The sequence below is a fragment of the Cheilinus undulatus genome, linkage group 7 (assembly GCF_018320785.1).
Source record: "Cheilinus undulatus linkage group 7, ASM1832078v1, whole genome shotgun sequence".
In the NCBI taxonomy this organism is placed as follows: Eukaryota; Metazoa; Chordata; class Actinopteri; order Labriformes; family Labridae; genus Cheilinus; species Cheilinus undulatus.
Genome location: NC_054871.1, coordinates 24,802,231 through 24,823,211, shown reverse-complemented (window position 1 = coordinate 24,823,211; position 20,981 = coordinate 24,802,231).

The window sequence follows — 20,981 nt, the reverse complement described above, 5'->3', positions numbered from 1 at the left end:
GACTCTCTTCAAAGCTCTTATTACACTTTTTACATTAAATCTCAGCTTGAGTGTCAGATGCGTCTCCAGCCCTCTACTGACACAGCCAGACAGTGTGAGAGAAGAATAAGTAGATGGTGACTGCATAGGTGTCACAACAGAAGGCAAAAAAGTAGAAAAAAATGAAACTATTAACCTTTTTGTCAGCCCAGTGGCACACTCTACCATGTCCATTAAATGGGACTGTGCACAAGAGTTATCCCTCCGGCCATTCTTGGGTGAAGGCGTTCTGCTCGAGCCCTTTACTTTGACGGGAAAGGAACAGCATGTTATTTTACACTTAATTGCAACTGTCAGCAGCTAACATAAGTTGTGGAAGAACAGAAATGTGACATGACTACAAAATAAACTCCTTTTCTCTCTCTATCCTTTGAAGGACATCTGTAAGTCCCATTAACATACTGTATGGTAAGCAGTGAAGCCTAGCAAGTGGCAGGGAGAGAAACACAGGCAGTGCCACCTTTGAAAAGACAAACAAAATATATTGCCTGCGCTGACGAGGGATGTTAGTGTACAGAGGAGCATGTGTAGTAGTTAATGGTATGTCACTGATGGGGAGTAGAGGTCACACCAAACAACTGCACAAGGAAGCTTAGTACACACTTCCCCCCAACAACAAAGCCGGGTGTATGTCATCATTTTAGGGAGCGTGGAATAAATTCACTGGTGGCCACAATGCCCATAGCTGGGCCCGGTCAAAAGAAGAAAAAAAAAAGCCTCAGTGTATCCATAAATAAAACCTGCTGGCTGGTCTTTTTCTCTCCTTTCATCAACTACCATGTTATGCACATCTTGCCTTTGAAAATGAGGTAGAGCAAAGTAAAAAGATGAATAAAGGAGAGTGTGGACCCGGCTTTATTCCCTCTGCTACTACATCATTAACTACTAGAACAACAAACAAGGGATGGACTAAAGTTTCTTCTACTGAATACAGCAAACAAACTTACAAAGGAGGTGAATCAAAGATAAGCTGTGTGGTTAATGTATCAAAATATAAATTCCACCCCTGCATTAAGCATGATCTAAGACAGATATTCTTTTAGTTATTCTGTTTAAGTACAGAGAAGACACTGCTGGTCATTGTTACATTGCATTGAATATTGTGACTTTTATTTCCCTGATTTCCAGCATTTCCATAATTTGCCTCTCAGATAACCCTGAATAAAAGAACTGCTTGTGTCATGTGTTAAGTCAGGGTTGAAGTCTTCATTTGACTGCTTAAGTGCTTAACAATGACCGTCCATCTGTGTGATCTCACTCATTATCGCATTTGCTTCACAGAGACAGTGAGAGTGTGTCAAGAGATCCTGAGGACTAGAATGCAGTGAGTGTTACTTGTGTCTCGTCAAGACAGTGAAACTGTATCCTACAAGAAAGGCCCGTCAGTTCTCGTTTCTCACAGAGAGGCGCCAGAATAAGAACACCAGCTCATATAATCCCCACTGCAAAACTACTGCCCCTCTATTACTATGGGTCAACTTTGAAAACCATGACACACATAAAACCTAACATATGAAAACAAGTTATTTTATTGAACAGAGCTCCTGCATCTATTTCAGTCTAGTTTTTGAAACTGATGATTCAAATATCAATAGTGTGGATGTGCAGCATCCCCACTAACTAACATCCTGGACTGGTTGCCAGTCAATCCCAGGGCTGATGTATAGAGACAGACAACCAGGCACACTTACATTCACACCAACAGCCAATTTAGAGTCACCAATCAACCTGATGAGCATGTCTTTGGTGTTGGGAGGAAGCTGGAGTACCCAGAGAGAACCCGGGGAGAACATACAAACTCCGCACAGAAGGCCCTGACCAGGAAGCGACCCGGTAACTTTGAGGTAACTGTGAGGCAACAACGCTAGCCCCTGCACCACCAACCTCAATGCCTTGAGAGTAAATGTCCATTCCCACCAGCAGCACTACTGTATGTATGGGTGTGAAGATGCTTTTAAAGTGAGGACAGAACTTAGAGGTGCACGATAACTATCGGGCCGATAGTTATCGGGCCGATAACAGGAAATTATTACGTCATACTTATCAGTCTGATATCATGACGATGAGTCCCGATAACATATATATTTTTGTCAGCAAGGCAGTGCTGGCGCTTGTTTTCTTTCTCGGGAGGCTACACATTCCGAAACAGCAGGTGGCGCCGCAGTACACAACCCACTGTTAAAGCACCAGAGAAGAAAAGGAAGTAACAACCCCTGTGCTAAAATGCTAACAACACGGTGGCGTTATTCAGTATTTACGGGGAGGATAACACGACCATGTGTGTAGAATTTGCCCTGCAAAGGTCGCAATGAGTACAAAGAAGTCCTCGACGGATCTTGGAAGTCACTTATAGTCATCATCCTAACGACGTTAAAACGAAGCGGCAGCAGCCACTTGCCTCAGCCGCAGGCTTCAGGACCGAGTCAGCGGAGCTCTGATCCTAAGCAGGTATTGAAAACTGCAGAAAGCTTGCCAGAGCCAAAAGGTGCAACCTTATAATAAAAAAATCAGTCTGACAGTCTCCTGATCCATCGCTACTTTCATATACGTATACCTGCCTGCTCTGTTTGACGTGGTTTCATTCAGTAAGACCCCGGTGAACTTTACATTATTAACCTATCTCTGATATGACTTATGTCAGTGCATATTTTTAATCTTTATGTAAAACATCAGCTCGCTTTAATTCTGGCTTAAGCAAAAAAAAAAAAAAAAAAGGAAAAAAAAACAGACCCCCAAATATCTCCATTTGTTAAATATAACAGCCTGTTATTATTTGGTTTTATGGGGGAAAACCTTTGTCAGTTGTTTGTGTATGTTGTACTTGGTACACAAATGTTTAACTAAAAAAACGTTAACTATAATAACAGTTATAAAGTCAGAGTAGTTCTTTGTTTTTTGAAAAACACAAGTGATATTAGTTAAAATTAGTTATAAATATCTTTGCTCACTACATAGTAACCCCTTCTTACCCCCAGATGTGCAGAAACACATCAAATAAACTTATTTTGTTAAATCAACCAATAAAAAAAATTTATTGGTTATTATCGGTTATCGGCCATCAGGAGTAGGAAATTATCGGTCATCGGTATCGGTTCAAAAAAATAGTTATCGTGCATCACTAACAGAACTCCTGCTAATGATAACGGACCAGTTTGGTTGTCTGTCTCTATATGCCAGCCCTGCGATTGACTGGCGACTAGTCCAGGGTATACTAGTCCAGGGATAGGCTTCAGCCCCCCCGCGACCCCAAATGGGATAAGCAGTATAGAAAATGGATGGATGGACAATATCAGCAACATGAACGAGCATGGACAACAAAGGAGCATGCAGATTTGGCTGCTTTGTACATAAAATATAGCCCAGGTATCAGATTATGGCAACAGAAATTAAAAAAAAAACTGGATTCAGGCATCCTTGATAAGAAACTTATGTACTGATAGAGACTTATCTCATTAGGAATATCTATCATAAACCTGACAAAACTTGCTCTTTTCTGTTGTTTCTTTGCCTTTTTCTTACATAATGACTTTAATGTTCGAGAGACCACACACCCAAGACAGGGATGTTTCTTTTGCAATGCAATGTGTATCAAGAAACGAATTGAATTTTATGTCAGCGACTGTAATTAATTTTCCAAATGTTTACAGAGATGTTATGAGAACAAATGTTGTGTGGTTCATGTTTCATCATATGAAACAAAGACTGCAGCAGTTCACAGGCCAAGAAAATGAAGTTGTTATAAAGGATTTCATTGTTGTGTTTGTTTCCTTTTTTCAATCATTAATAGATGACTTTTGCACAGGCTTCAGTGTTCAACCACATATCACTAACAACAATGAACATTGACTTCTTGTGTTGTTGTGTTCCGCACCAAAATATATGGCTGTGTGCCATTGTTTAACTGCCAGCGTTGCCTAGCAACACCATCCACAATAGTTTCTATGTGGGGCTGTTTGTATTATTTAAGTGGCCTTCGAGGTTCATTTGCATATGAAGGTAACAAACCTTACATCCTGTTTGAATGTTCTCTGTGGCAGAAAAGAAACATTTATTTTTCACCTGCAAGTGTCTTCAATGAGATAGTTATTATAGCTTTAAAGATAGACTTCTGTTATACATAGACTTAAAAATTTTGTTTTTAGAGAAATTTTTACCATGGGCTGCATCTTTAAGCCTCAGGGTGATCACATGAATTTGCATTTATGAAAAAGTTTTATAAAATATGCAACAAACTAAGGAGAATGCACTTTGCTGGGTTTCGTCGTGAAGATCTTCATTTTGTGGCTATGCAGTATAAATCTACATTTTAATGCTGAAATTGACAGATCGAGTAATACGTATACTGTATGAATATGATTTACTTTATATTATGTCACTGATACTGTCTTCCTGCAGGGATGACTTAAACTACACAAGTTCGTGTCTTCTGGCTTTGTTGTCTTGTGCTATTAAAGGGCAGAGTGACACATTTACTTACACATCTTGAAGAGGGTAGGTGGATTATGATTCCCGTCTCAGTAGCTCTCTTGTTTCTCCTCCCAGCGGAGGCCATTGACTTCCACAGCAGCAAAGCCTCCTGCTGCACTCGGTAACTGCAGGCCATCTGGCCTCTGTTCAAAACCCTTAGATATAGGGGAGTCTCCTCTAGAGGGTTCATAGTGCACAATGTGCAACCGCCATGTCTTAATATCAGTCCAGCTCAGCAGGAGAAGAGATTCTGCAGCTCAAAACTCAGGAAAATGGTGTTATTTAATCAAGCGCTAAGGCCAATACGGTGATCTATCAATGTAAACATGTTAAATTTTTAACAGGTACTATAAGTAAAGGATCTGATTAAGACTACATGTTGGGGGTGTTTTCAGAGAGGCGTGAGATGATTTTTTAAAAATATATTGATATATGAATGAGTGAAGATGTAAGGGGTGGGGGCCTTGAAAATGTTTAAATCTGAAAAAGTTTGGGACTCACTGCTCTGAGAGATCGTGTGGGGTGGTGTTAATGTTTAACATGAGCTGGCTTGCAGCATGTTCAAAAACACATCTACTTCCCATGGTCTGAGGCAGTCACACAATGATAAAGTCTTGGATTGCACTCTGGTTCAAGTGAACCACAAAAGGCTTTCTCCTCCCGCTCTCCAACCTCCCACAGAGAAATGGAAAGACCTGGAGACGCTTAAAGTGCTGGGAGGAATTCTGGGAAAGGATGTAGGGGTTCACAGTAGTTGAAAACGTACTATAAGAAGGGTGAAGGCATGCAACAGCAAGTATTATTTCTAACAACTGGCCAGTCTGCTGTTCTATTTCATGGTTTGTCATAAAATTGGTTCAACTTACCGTCCTCTCTATCATCATCTATTTTTTTTAATTTGCTTTTGTAGTATAGTTAATGAAAAATATGAGCCAATACATTCTAAAAAATCTATTTTCTATCACATATATAAAAAAGAAACCGCAAAATTGTCTGAAGAGTTCAGCGATTATCAAAACGCTTCGAATATACATTATATTAACACTAATTCTTGAAGTATGAGTTCATTCATGAACCAGTATGGTCGTGAGAAAACATTAATAACCTTCTCTTAATGAATTTGATGTTCACTCCTTACCCCCACACTATTTGCACAGGCCCTCACAGTACTGACTTTAAAAGTGATGTATTGCACAGATGTAAGGAACATGACCTTAAATCTCCTCCTCTCCAAAAGTGCTGTACCAAGGGGTTCATAAAATCTGTTGTTTACAAGTGAATCTGTGGTTGAACAAATGCATTTCCCATATAGTTGCCTAAAATACATATCTCTTGGGATGGGTGTGAGCCAAATTCCTCTTTTAGCTTTCAACCCACCCTCTTCATAACTTCATCATCAAAAGAAAACACCTTTTATGGAAGTGTATGGAATAATCCTTTGTAGGCTCCCTATTGTTTGAAAAGTGAGCTCTTTCTGAGAGGAAAGGAGAACATCAAAATCACATCTCATCAAATGGCTCCTAAAAAATCAGAGTAACTCTCTTTAAAGTGCGCAGAAATGCAAGTTTCACTACATACCAGATCACTATTTGTAGCTGTACTTTACATTTTTGACACACTTTTATGACTTATGTTGATGCATATTTTAAATTCTTATGAAATCATCGACTCTCTTTCAGTTTAAACTTGAGAACTACAACCGGCCTGTAGTTCCTTAAATGTCTTATTAGAAATGCACTCTAAGTTTAGTAAGGTGGCATGTCTGATACGACATATGTCAGCTGAACTAAACTGATTCCCATAACTGTCAGATTTGACAGTTTTCCATTCAACTAAAGGCAATGCGAAAAAAAAACCTCTTAAAATCAAAGTATGTCAGTTGTTTATGATGAACTTTGTTTGGTATAAAAATGTTCTAGTTAAAGTAAAGAATAAATAACAGTTGAAAGTCTGAACTGTTGTATGGTTTTTGTTGCAAACATGAATGATGTGGGCTGCATGGTGGCACAGGGGTTAGTGCTGTTGCCTCACAGCAAGAAGGATCCTGGTCCCCTTCCCAGTCAGAGTTTGCATGTTCTCCCCGTGCATGCGTGGGTTCTCTCCGGGTACTCCGGCTTCGTCCACCACCAAAGACATGCTCATTAGATTCATTCCACTGGCTCCCAGTTAGATTCTGAATCAAATACAAAGTCCTCCTCCTCACTTACAATTCCCTTGATGCCCTTGCCCCTCAGTACCTCTCTGACCTCCTTCATCCATATACCCCGACCCAGAGCCTCCGGTCCTCAGACACTGGCTTTCTCACTGTTCCCACCATCAAACTTTCTACCTACAGAGACAGTATTCAGGACTACAGCCCCCATCCTCCTGAACACCCTCCCCAAAAATATCTGCAATGCTCCATCCTTGGACCACAGCTTACAGTCTCGCCTAAACCTGCTCTCCTGCATACACTCAACTCAGTGTTTGTCTTTTGTGTTGTGTCTTGTTTCTACTCTTTTAAGTCCAAGCTATTATTATTATTAATTGGTAACTCTAAATTGGGTGTAGGTGTGAGTGTAAGGGTGCCTGGTTGTTTGTCTCTATATGTCAGCTCTGAGATTGCTTGGTGACCAGTCCGGGGTGTACCCCACTTCTCGCTCAATGACAACTGGGATAGGCTCCAGCCCATTGCAGCCCCCAACGGGGTTAGCAGTATAGAAGGTGGATGGCTGGACACAAATTATGTCAGTCAGTCTCTTTGCTCACTACATATTAACCCCTTTCAGATGTGCATTAAAATAATTTCTTTAAATGATACATAATCTTATTGGTATCTGCCATCAGACATATCATAAAATACTTATTGTGTATCACTTGTATGAACATGGCAAATTTTAGTTCTTACAGAATTCCAGCCATCTCCTTTATTTGTCCCACTAGGTGTTTGTAGAAGTTATCCAGTAAAGCTTAAGCTCACTTCAGCTCCAGCTTATTGCTGGTTAAATGGCTGGCTGAAAGTTAGTACGGGATGGCATTCATAGTTTTAGTGTAATAGTTTGAGTATTGAGTGTAATTAAGTCTAACACATCACTGCATTCTATTACCTTAATCTTTAACACTGAATTAACACTGTTCTAAACCCTATATTAACTTCTTCTGGTGTACCTCATAAAATGGTCTCTGTGGTATAAAAAGTCTGACCAAAAAAGTAATAGACTGAAACACAACAGGCATGGATGAGCTTTAAGTTTCATCAGGGCTGTAAAATGCTGGTCTAATTCCTGTGTGTAAACAGTATACTATGGTAAAAATCACAGCTTTTATGTTCAACAGTAGAATTATTTGAATTACATTGATCCAGGTGTTGTAGATGCATGTTTTTGTCTGGATTAGTTTCTATAGAGTGATTTTGTGGAAAACTGTAAAACATACAGCATTTCATACCCTCAGGTCTTACAGCACCCTAGATATCTACCTCCTATCCAAGTTTACAAGGACATGAACACCCTGTGTTGAAGCATTGCACTGAAGGATTATAACGTGTGTCCTCTACAGCGTGGCACATATATAGAGCTATACAGTTTCTATAGAGAAACAGGTGTGATACTTAATATATTCTGCATTTATTTCATTTCTAGGCTAAAGGGTCAATGCTCCAGTCAGGGTTGCACTCACTATCAGAGCAGGAATAAAACAGTTTGCAGTGTTAGTGGAACTCTTTGGAGCACCTCCTTGTAGAGTAGTATGACAGACGTCTCATACAGAAGGTGCATTACTTTTTAAGTCTTTTGTAGTCTAGCATAAAACCTTTCTGACCCATAACTTGCTCACTGAAGAGAGAAGTCTTTTGGGAAACACTACAGGATATGAAAATTAATCTTATATGTCAGGATGAAAACTCATTTGACAAATTACCATTTCCCTCTTTTTACATCTAATCACAAACTTTAGCTGTCGTAGTACTATAATAAACCTTAAAAGAAAGTTTCAGTTGAAGTCTACTTTTAGCTACTTATGAATACAGTCTCCCTGTGAGGAATCATTAAGGAAAACCAGTTATTAAAAAGCTTGGAAAATATTTTTCGAGAGAGACTCCTTAAACTGTTGAACCAGTTCATGTGAGTAATACGGAATCTAAACTTGTTTCTGTGTATTTAACAGTGATGGAGTAATTCAGGAGGTGCATTTATCTGTTGTTATTGGAGAAGATAATGTTTTTAAAGGCGGACATGTGGCCAACACTGAACAGAGTATCTTGTGTTGTCTAAGTACGCTAAAACAACACCATTAAATCAAATGAGAGGAAATGCATTAAAATAAGTGCTTTGCTGAGAACTTTTTGGTTCCCATGCATTGACAATTTGCACAAATGAGGCATACACCAAGCTTTTGAAAGGAGGAAATAATTGCCCAAACAAAGCAAAAGAAGTAGTAGTAGAAGAAGAAAAAACCTAAAGAGAAGCGGTAACTACCAACAAGTATGTGTTTTAGTCCATGGACCGTAAATGTATTGAAGCAGGGAGTGTGGTATCAGGCTCACCATGGCTGATTACATAGCTTAATGGTCTTGGCTTCACCTCATGTTTTACAAGCCCAAATGGTCCCAGTGGTCTGATAAATCATCGGCATATCGAGTCAGACTGCTCCAATGAACTGTTGCCATTCCCAGGTTCCTAACTGTGGAAGCAGACATACAGCAAGCCAATATAAATAACTCTTATCCTTTACCGATCATGTTTAAAAGCTATATTTTCTTTTTATGGCTAGACTTGTAAAAAATTGTTCTTAGCCTTAAACTCTATCTCATTTTCTTTCTTTTGACAAGGTATCAAAGCAGCTAAAAAAGGCATGGTAGGTTTTTTTCCTGAATGTTTTATTATTATTTTTTTCTTTCTGGAACACAAAGCATTGCCAAGAATCCGTCGACCGCCCTACAGGTGGTCTGTGTGAGGGAATGAAGCTGTGAAAAGGTTACTGCTGACAGCTCAGCATACAGCTCATGATGTGAACAGTCCTCCTGTCTCAGCGCCCCTCTCATGCTAAATGTTATCAGGAAATGTAAACATTTTTTGCGGTGGGTATTATTATTGGCTTCGTTTAAGTAGATGGTGTAACTTAGCCCTTAGCCATAGACTCTTTAAAGTCACATTTGATCTTTTCAGCTGCTTACATATAGCTTAAAAACATTATCACCTGATATTCCCATAGCTAAAATAAAAATAGGCTGTAAGAATCTCTTAACAGTCATAAAAATATATATATTTCATCAAACTTAGCATAAAGTTTTATAATTCTGTCAGTGGAAATTCTTTATTTTTATGAATATTAAGGTGTTATTTTACTACTTTAAGATTTTTTTTTACCCCAATTTGGCATTTGGGGACCATTAAATTCATTAGTGTTTGACCTTTTAATGTATTTGTGCAACTTCTTTGAAACTCTGACATAACAGCTCCCCTGTGTTTGGCAGACATCATCCCTGCTTTGCACAGAGAAGCCAGCGCTCAAAAGAGAATGTAGCTGTTCAAAAGACAAAAACAGCTCTGTAGGAGATGGCAGGATTTTATCAATAGTCTTGTTGTCTCTCAGTGAATACATTCTTGTTAAGGTAGAAAAATAAATAAAAAACAAAGCCTCATTCCTGCCAAACAATCTGGCACACTCTTCAAAATGTTAAACCTTGGACTTCACTAAAAAAAAACACAATTTGTCAGTAAAACTGAAGATTTGAAAGAATCCTGAGTCGTACTTTGACTGCAAACTGGACTGAATAAAACAAAGATTTGAAAATGCATGTCAAACTTTTGAGTATGTTAACTTGGTGTTCTTGATTCAAGGCTAATTTTTCACAGGGATTTGATGAGGTTATAAGTCAACAACTAACACTAAAATGACCTTGATTTCTTCCATTCAGAGACTGAAGTAGTAAAAATTCTCAATTCTACATGCAACAGTGTCAGTGACAAATCATCTTATAATGGGGATGAGCAAACCTGACACTGACACTAAGTGTTTAAAAAAGAGGAATTTCTATTGTGTGGAATATGCAGGAATAAGCTTCTGATGAAGAAACACGACAGCAGAAAGAGATCTGTCACCTAGAGCTGTGCATCTTCTCCAGTCTCATGATTCAGTTTGATTTGAATATGAATATCATGGCAACAGTTTGATTAAATATCTGAATGCATCACAATTCATTAGGATAGGTTGCATCTTCAATTCTCTACGTTAATGCACATGGCTACTTTGGCTACTTTAGGGTGGAACTGTGGCTCAGTACTACCTACTGAGCCCGGTCCTTGGTTCAGTCTCCAGCTCCTGCAGTCAAATGTCAATGTGACCTTGGGCAAGACACTGAACTCCTATTTGCTCCCACTGCTTCATCGGTGGTATGTAAAAAAACGCTTTGAGTAGTCAGACAAATAGAAAAGCACCACACAAGCACTTTCACTAATTTATAAGGACAGTCAGATAAATGTCAATTTAAACTTTTTTTCATCATAAGATTTAAAATGTATAAAGATTAATTCAACACCATTACTCTCAATAAGAAAATATAAGTGATAAAAAAAGAGTGATGCGCTGTTATCTGGTTTAACATTCATTTATCAAACACTAGTTTGTTTCAAACTTCCTTTTAGCCTACTAGAAAATAAGAGACTTTTTAAAATTATATTAATATTGTTTATTTACAAGATAACCCCTGCCTTAATCTTTTTAGGCTATTACTATTGAAGTTACATCATGATATTTTCTTTGAACAAGAATATGAACAATCATTCTTCTCTATGACAATATAAAGATGAATAATTATATTTCTCAATGAGAATTAGGAATAAAGGCTTTGCTCAAAATAAAAAGCTTCCCTCTTATAAATGCCTGGTCCCCCTGAAATTTTGTAAACAACAGTTTTATTTGAGGATTCACAGTAATTGCTTTTTTTTTTATTGTTCAAATATTGCAATTGCGATTTAATATGCAATTTTTTTCGAGCTCCTTATCTCATACATCAGTCAATAAACACCAGCAATAAATAATTTAATATAAAAACAAACAAAATATATCAGAACAAAATAAAATAGAGGAGAATCATTTGAAAAAAATATCCAACTGCGATTCTTTTGGCTCATACAACAAGTTTGATATCAATTGCTATATTTAAGACAATAATCATTTTTATGTAATTTTCATCTTAATTAAGAATGCACAAAAACAAGAAAAGTGAAAAAAGGCTTTTTCTAAACTATACTAAAAGAGATGCTTGAATATCTGCATAAAGTCGAGAGCATAACATATCTGCAGCAAGAAAAAAAAAATTAACTGGTGTTTTGATACATTTCAGGTTAAAGAAATATTGCATCGTCTGTGATTTGAAAATTGTAGCTGGCCTTATTAGGATTGAATCTAATTTTCAATTAATTTTCCAGCCCTAGTATTAACAGTAGGTCCAGCTGCTAAGGGAAAACCAGCATCTTTATTTATGGATCATGTTCTGCCTCTGCATCCACACAGAATTCTCCCCCTCTGCATCACTGGAAAGTTGTGACAGTGACTATTATCAACAGATGATTAAATTATAGTTTTATGAATATATTTTCTACAACAGCTGACAGCAGTTTGGTGAGGTCTTTACTTTTTGAGAGGTCAAGTACTGCTATAGCCCAAATAAAAGACAACCCTGACTGTAAGATAAGCCCAAAGTTTCCAGACCAATCTTTAGAAAAGGCATTTTGAAGAGCAAAAATTGTTTTTAAACATCAAATTTTAAAAAATATATACATGCAAACACACTGAATCCAACAGCATGGGCTATTGTTTAAAACATCAGTTTAAATGTTTTCAATATTTTAGATTAATGACTTCACTTGTTTCAGTAGTTTCCACAGAATGACAGCACCTGTGGTGGTTCTGGCCAATGCGTACCTACATTTTCATTCTTTTGTAACATTTTCAGTGCATTTACAGTAAAACATTTCAGTCCAAATGATTATAAGACCCCTTGTTTGCAGGGCAGAAAACTGCTGCAGATTATTCACTCTATTATTGAACCATTATCTGACTGCTAAGTTGTTGGCTGACTTTGAAAACTTTTAGAAAATATGTCATCCATGACTCTTTGAGGTCACATGCCTGTTCACTGTATAGTTCAACCAATGTTAAAAAGGCCTACACTGAAGGCAGCCGAGTCTGAAGTGTTTCCAGGAAGGATTTAAAGACAACCATGATTCTACTCACGGCATACTAGGTGCCCAGGACCCAGTGGGCTGGACCAGACACTGGGAGTGACTGCATGCATTGTGGAGGGAGCAGCTGGGAGAATACCTGGAGAGATGGGGCATGGGCCTGGTGCAGGCCTGGAGGATGGCCGTCAGGAAGTCAGGGCTGTACGGGACCAAAATAGATGCGACAAAGTACCAAACCAGCATATGCCCCCATACATGACCTGATCTACTAAAAGTATAAAGAGAAATATCCCCATAAGAAAAGAGTACTCAAAGTCAAGGTTGCAGTGTGGACTAATGGCTCTTAACAAGCCTTATGGTAAAAAAGGGTCTTCAATTTCAAATGATTCAGCTTAATGTTGCTCAGTTTCTTTGAATGTGCTTACAGAACTTAGCTATTCCTAGAGCATATTTCAGAGATCTTTGTAAAGTGAGAGGATAGAAAACATAATTATATAAAGATTGTGTAAAAAAAAAAAGACAGTCAAATAAAACAGGATCTATACATGCATTAATAAAAATACCAGAGAAATAAGAGAGTTTTTAAGGAACTGAAACGTGACTGAATTTATTGAGGCCATGAGAAATCACAGTGATGCAAGAAGCAAAGTAACATAAATTTGCAGAAGGGCCAAAGGCAAAAGAAGGCAGAAAAATTGCAGTCTAATTCTGAGCTCAAATCTCAGAGAATCAAGACCAATTTTAATGATATGTAATTAAGGCCTAAACAAATTTCCCCCAATGGATACGATTAATGGGGAACTTATTACAGGCTATGGCACCCAAGGGGGTAATACATTCATACTAATCTCATGCCTGTCAGCCTAGGGGCTTCATTGCAACTGAAATGCCTTCATATTAAGGGCAAGAGTAGACAGGAGGTAGAGTGTCCAGGGAGTTAAAATTAGAGGTACGATGAATTAGTGGCACTGTTGCTTATGGAGTCTAAACGAATGACAATCAGGGACAGTGCAAAACCATGCAGTAGGTTCATTATATTTCTACTTGAATATATCCTTACAGTTACAGGGCAAGGATACCACAGATCAAAACACATAATAGTAAACAAGAGGAGGAAAGCAATTCATATTACAGGAAACAGAGCTACGTATTGTGCACTTATTGCTCGTGTCTGTGTGTCTTTGACTATGCATGTGGGAATATGAGTACCGGGTAGGACTGTAGAAACTCAAAGACAGACAGAATCACAACATCAACCAAGTCTGGGCACATTTAGGAGTGTTACATTCCATATAATGATTAGGTATCAGCAGGGTATGACAAATCACCACTTTTGGCATTGTGGTTGCATTAATTGCTTGCACACAACCAGCTCCATTACCCTGGCTGGGCGGAGTTAAAAGCGTGCAAATAAAAAGTGCCTCTCAAATCTTTCAGCGTGCAGACAAACTGGAGACAGTGGCATTGACGAAAAAGTTAATGTCAGAAGAGGGCCTGTGATTGATGACTCTCCCTACCTGAAAGCTCCGAGTGTGTCTATAACATAGAAACACTCCACACAAGGAGAACTGAGTACACTACATCATCAGATACACAGGAGATAAATGCTTTGCATGTTTGATGCTTGATTGTAGGTGAATTAAAACAAAATGTACAGTATCTTCATCCTGAAATTTATTTTATTTCTGAGTAACATCAAAAATTTTGCCACTGCAAAGAAGTTAGAAGCCTCTTTATTTCTACTTTATCACAACCCTCATTTAAAAGAGATGATCATCTAATCCATATACTAATTCGGTGCCTCTCTTAAGTGGATAAAATGGCAGAAAACACTTCAGTTTAATAACCCTGGAGTGAGGGAAGTCTCAAATCAGAAGTGCAATAATTAGGATGAGTTTCCATAAGCTAGCATGAAGTCATTAAAATGTTCACTGACTGTGAGGTAGGAAGAGGTTGGGTAAAAGGTTTTGATGATTTTTACAGATTACATTAAATGATTAAAAAAAGACTTACTGCAGTCATGTGTGTATTTGTCTGTTAATATCACTTTTTTATTTCTCCAAATCACCCAGAAGTGGGTTTTTTTTTTCATTTTATCTCTTTTAATCCTTTTTATGCTTTTCATTTAAAATATGCCATTTGATAGTCTTACATGCAACGCAAAACAAAAAAAAAAAAAAAAAAAGTGAATATTTCAGTATCTCACAATTGGTTTCAATTTGGGGGTCAAATTTCATTCAGAGTTAATTTTCAGTTCAAACTAATGTGATTCACAACATATGTTCCTATTCTTATCTTATAAAGATTTTAAAATAAAGTTATGTTACAGCGTAGTGTATTATCCTTAAATGCATTTAAATGCAGTGATAAATGTCTTCATTTGCTATCCAATCCAAAGAAACAGGTTATTAACAACAATGAAATTTACTATTCTGCATTAAAAAGTGAAATTTCTATCTTGTATGTCTGGAAGGTCCAGAAAATAAAACAAACCTTGAGCCATGTCTAAGGGTTATGTTTTGATTATGGAGGTAAAAGTCCAGATAATTCAATTCATAGACAAAAAGTCTGTGCAAACACTGAAAATAAGAAGTGGAAAATTCAAAGAAGTGTTTGAGTAGAGTAGCTGTCCACATCTGTAGTTAATGGTAACTTTAAACAATACTTGAACAGAATCAGCACTACACTAATTACAGAGCTTACAGTGTTCAATGCAACCCGCCCAATTAACCCTGTGGAGATCTGCATAAATGTTTCCTGCTGCTCAACAAGCATTTGCACAATCCCTCCATACATCCTGTTGTTGTTTGCATTATTGTCAGAAATGCTTCGTTTCCAACTTGGAGAAATACTGCCCGCATTATTAACAAACAAATTGCTCTGCAGTTCCGTACGAAGGCTGCAGAAGTAGATGCACATGGTTTTTTTGGCCCTCTAAACATTGAGCTAATGGGCCAAATTGCTTTCAGATTGAATGACCGGCAATACGTCTAGGAAGCGAAAAGAAACTGGATAGATGGGATGATGGTGGAGACGTGTATTTGAATTTGTCTGAGCTACAATTACCCATGTAATAATGTTACACAGGTTTAGCAAAGGTTGTTCACTAGGAGCTGATAAAGCCAACAGACAGCAGACTGTTCTCCTTAATGTGTGAGTGCTGGTGCTGGGCTTTAGAAAGGGGAACATTGTTGAAAATTTTTGGAAACACTTGCAGACACCAGAACACCCAAACACAGATTACAATAGTGTGGAAATCTCTGCTGAGGGCTGTATGGATACTTCAGTGTGTGCAATCCTCTGAAAATTACCCAGGGATGTGCATCTATAACCAAGGAAGCCTCAGATGATTCTGTTGATCCCCACTTCTTAACTTTTCATTGTTTCCTAAGATACAGAAAATATAGGCTACACGTGGAAGAGTAGATTGTTTTCTCTGAAATATAGGGAAACAAGGAAGGCTTGGCTATTTTATCTTAGATGTGACTTTTTTGTAGCAGGGGGAACCTCCTGGAGCTTGACAAGGGGTATCAAGAACAAGGCAGCATCCTCAAAAAACAAATAATGTATGTGATTCAGTGTTGTTAAGAAGCATCCAGCAACATATGCTCTCATTATGCTGATTCTTTTCTACAAGGCCAGAGAAAACCGGGCGCTGGTATTGAGAAAATTCAAAAGGCATCCCTTGTTGGTTTCACCGCAATCCTCAAACATCTTTGTCTATGGGTGAAGGGACATTCTGGCTTCTCTGTTGCTTATGTCTTTTCCACTGGCTTTGTGACAGACCCAGCATCTGTGTCAAATTATACCAACAAAAAGCAGAGCTGAAGTGGCAGCGGCATTGTATTTAAAAATGGAGGTGTACTTTGCAGAGCACTTTGCATATTCCCATGAAGCCTGTAGAGTGAACCCTGCAGCCTCAGCCAGCCCAATCAGAAAACAGCTAATAACATTCACTGACAGTAATCAGAAGGATATGTTGCAATCACTGCTACACAGCGAGAGTCCTGCTCACAGGAAGCAGCATGAGGTCCAGCTATCGCGCAGCAAGATGCTCACCCTCCACTGTCAAAATCAATGCTTTTTGACTTACTTATTAATAAATATGGCCAATTAAGATGCAGAAACTATTTGCCAACATGTTGCTCTTAAACAGTGCACTAACACTGAAATTGTTGTGACACAGGCAGCATAAACACAGTAAAAATAATCACACATTACAATTACACAACATTAAATCTGTCTAATCATTTCTGTTAATATGCTAAAAGGTAACTATTAGGGTTACTTATTCCATTTTTTTGTTTATTTTTGACCACATTTAAAAGGATATGACTTCATTCTCCTGATTCAGTTTTCCTGTCACTGCTTTAGTTTTGCTGATAACATGATCACTGTTTCACTATTCTGTCTGACTCCTGGGAATGTTTGTCCCCAAGCTACAACTTAAAACTCAGTCTCTTAATACTTCCATGTTCTGTCCCTGAGGCAAACTGTGGCAATAAACACACACACAGGTACTGGAAAAAAAAGTCGGCAGTACTTTATCAGCTGTCTGTCTTTCTATTCAGGGTGACTGGCTCATCTGTCTCTCACCAGATCCTTTTCCGAATGCCAGCAGAGAGGAATAACAAGCAGTTAAGTATTTTCTTCTGCTTGACCCGTGACATGTGGCTCCCAGACTGAAACAGAGCCAAAGAAGAGGGAAATCTCGAGGCCAGAGCGCTAAAACATTGTCCTGTCAGCACATCGCTTGTCTGAGGAGTCCTCGGCTTGTCAGCGCTGAGTTTGGGAGCCGAGGATGTGGCCTTCAGTTTTAAAAGGAGATAAAGGATGACTGTTTTCATCTCCTGGCCGTGGGCAAAGACATTGTTTCCTTTGTCTGGAGTCAAGAAAACTGATCATTGATTTAAGAGAACTGCACTGATTTTCAGTAATGGTGACATTAAAAAAGCACTGAGAAAGTGTGGTGATTGTAAATTATGAAAAGATGGTACCAAAGCACTAAATGGTCATGTTATTGCTGAGTTTTTAAAATTTGCATGCCTCCATGTGCTTCTTTGCATTAAAAAGGAATGAATCAACGTCACAATTTATGTTAAAATGCTGCTAAACTCAAAGTTATTCTGCTATTGAAGAAGCTGTTATGATATACTTATATACATAGCTGTTTGTGAATGAGATGGTTCTGATTACACAGCTGCCACTTCCACTCACAGAATTAACAACTAAAATTGAAGGTAAATGAAGTAAATCATTTCTGTATAATGTTTAACTGATCTGTGAAATATGTAACCAACAAACACTTACGATTAATTCTTAGGAAATAATTGTTACAGTATAAATCTTTCACTGCTTTAGTTTGATTCACTGTGAACAGCAGAGACAATTCAATTATCCTTTATACAGGAAACATATGGGGGAAATAAACATTTGGAATCAATATGCTTGTTTATATGGATTTCAGGTTTAATGCTCTATGTATTATTTCAGGCTGTGTAACAGATACTCCCACGCATGACAAACAAATCACCCCACAGGAATTCATGGCAAATAAAATAATTGTTTTAAATGGCAGTGGTTTGAGAATGAGAGGAAGAAGCAGAGAAACTCATACAGAGTAGATAATTCATAGGAAAGAAATAAATACCTTGTTTTGATATCACACTTAATCTCTCTGAAATTTGGCTCAATAAAAAGTTGAGAGGAATTATTCCCACATGTTGGGATGTTGTTACTTACCAACATGCCCCATTTGAACTGATATTGTTTTGCTGTTAATGCTGGATTTTTTTCAAAACACAAAAGTCATTCAAGTGTACAATAAAGCTTATCAATTCAATTGCTCCTGCATGCATACCATAGATTGTATAAAACATGAATGTGATCTCAGTGATGGCATCCATTAGTTCAAAATAAGCATTCTGAAGCTCATCTACGATGGTTCTTACATTGGAAATGCTAACTTAACTACAAAGCTACAGGATCCAATCTGCTATCTAAAATAACTATGCCCCCCGAAAAATGCTAGTTATGCACAACTCTTGGCCTAAATGTTATCAAAATTAATACTAAAAAATTGCTAGTGTAGGTTCTTTGCAGTCATGTGATCCCAAGAGGAGAGTCTGGCTGCAGACCGATTATCTCTGACGGCCACTCTAACAGATTGTTCACCTGAAACCCCATATATCTCAGAACAGAAATACATGCTAAAACTTTCAAAATAAAATCAGATTAAACTTCTATTTAGGGTTAGGGTAAGAGTCAAGATAACAGTAAGGCTACCAGAGTTATGAGTCAAAAGCCTGACCTGCAAAACCTGCTTAGAAAACATTCAGTACACCTGAGTAGACAGTCAGCCTACAAGAAAAAATGTCCTCCCTTAAATTGATGACACAGCTAAGGTACTAATATAGCTAAAGCTAAGCTCACAGAGCAGCTATGTGAGCTAAATGGATACAGGATCTATTTCACTACATTAGCTTAAGCTATGCTTGCTAAAGATCATATTGCTACAGCTAACTATCTCTAGATAATGGAGCTGCATAGCTACCTTGGCTACATAGCTTACTCAGCTAAAGCAAAGCTCACGAAGCAGCTATGTAAGCTACGTAGACACACTATCTACATAGCTATGTTGGGTTTGGCTACATTTGTTAAAGCTCATGTTGATAAATCTAACTTAGCTACACTGGCTTATCTAGTAACGTTAATAACGTAGCTAGGGTAGCTGTGTTATCTTAAGCTAATGCGAATGAAGCTTAAACGAGCCATCCTTTGTGTAGCTTCCTCTTGAATGGGTCTATACTTAATCTGATCCCAGATTAGACCTCTGATCTTTTTCTCCGTTTTATCTGTTTATGAAAAGTTAAACGTCTGTAATGTTTGCAATGTGGTTATTTCATTAATGTAACTGCTAAACTCTGTTTATGAATCAGTTATATTAAAAAACAATCTAAAACTGGCACTACATTGTACCGGCAAATTAGGGCACTCCCTCTCTGGGATATACCGTTTCTTAGATGAATGGTCTGTGAGAGTAAGCAGTAGAAACACAAGATCAGGTTTTACTGAGTCAAACTATGACAAACTGTACCAAATCAGAGCGCTTGGTGGAAGGAGACCACATGTGAGTGTTGTCTGATACAGCTCGTCCATGCTCTAGATGAAAGGTTTTTAATCCATGTCTGCTGCGCTTTCTCTGTGAGCTTTTTAAACATTTTTTGCCTGAAGGTGTCACAACTTTTAGGGCACATAAGGATTTTTTTTTTCCACAATTTGAACAGCTGGTGCAGTCATAAAGAGTATAAACCTTTGAAATTTTGATCTTGCTTCTCTACACAGAAATCACTTCCTGCTCCCCATCTGGGGTACTTCTCTGTGATGGCGTTATCTGCAAACAACCTTTGAAGAGACAAGCGCCTCAGACTACACATTTTTTTTGTTTGCTGTTTGTTGCCCGTCTTTAAATATGCTTATTTCTGCAATAAAACATACATACACTACATACTGACACTTTTTAAATGGTTTTGTCCTCTTCACTCTGGCTGCTCTAATCAAAAACTACAGGTTAATTTTATGAGCAACTAGAAACATTCTGAAAGCCTTTTACTGTATGGATTTTTATTTACAGGCTGAATAAGCATGCTACCTGCCAGGCATGTAACAGTGCTGTAACAGGCATGTCTGCAAAGGCACAAATTTGTGCAGCCACCAGCCATGTCACAGTCTGACAATTCATAAGGGCCACACACACAGGCTGTGACACGCACTATTGTGTCATTAGATGCCTGCACACACTGGACATGGAATACAGACAGAATAATAGTCACTGAATAATGAGGAGGTGTTTGCATCCAGGGAGCTATGTGATAAAATGACTACTTTTGTGGCGCGTTGATGTAGGTTAACGCTGGGAAATAAGAGTGTCGTATCTTGAAGGGTTGACAAGCATCAACCTGATATGACACACCAAGAAAGCCAAGAAAAAACACAATGTGCAGGTGTGTGATGACACATGCCAAAAACTGCCCAGGTGTGTTGGCCTTTAAATATTACTTAATTCATCCAGATTATAATTTTGAAAAAATGCAATACAAATACCAAAGACAAAAATACTTATTAGCTTTGCAAGACAGTGATGCTTGCAGCCTCCCAACACAGTGACTTGGAAGTGGCCTGTGCAGCAGCTAAGTGAGACCACTTTGTCACAGTCCTTGGTATAATTTACCCATTTCAGTGCCTGTTATTATCACCCTGTCTTGAGCAGTCATTGAAGGCTAAGGAAAGACACTATTTCAAACGCTGGAC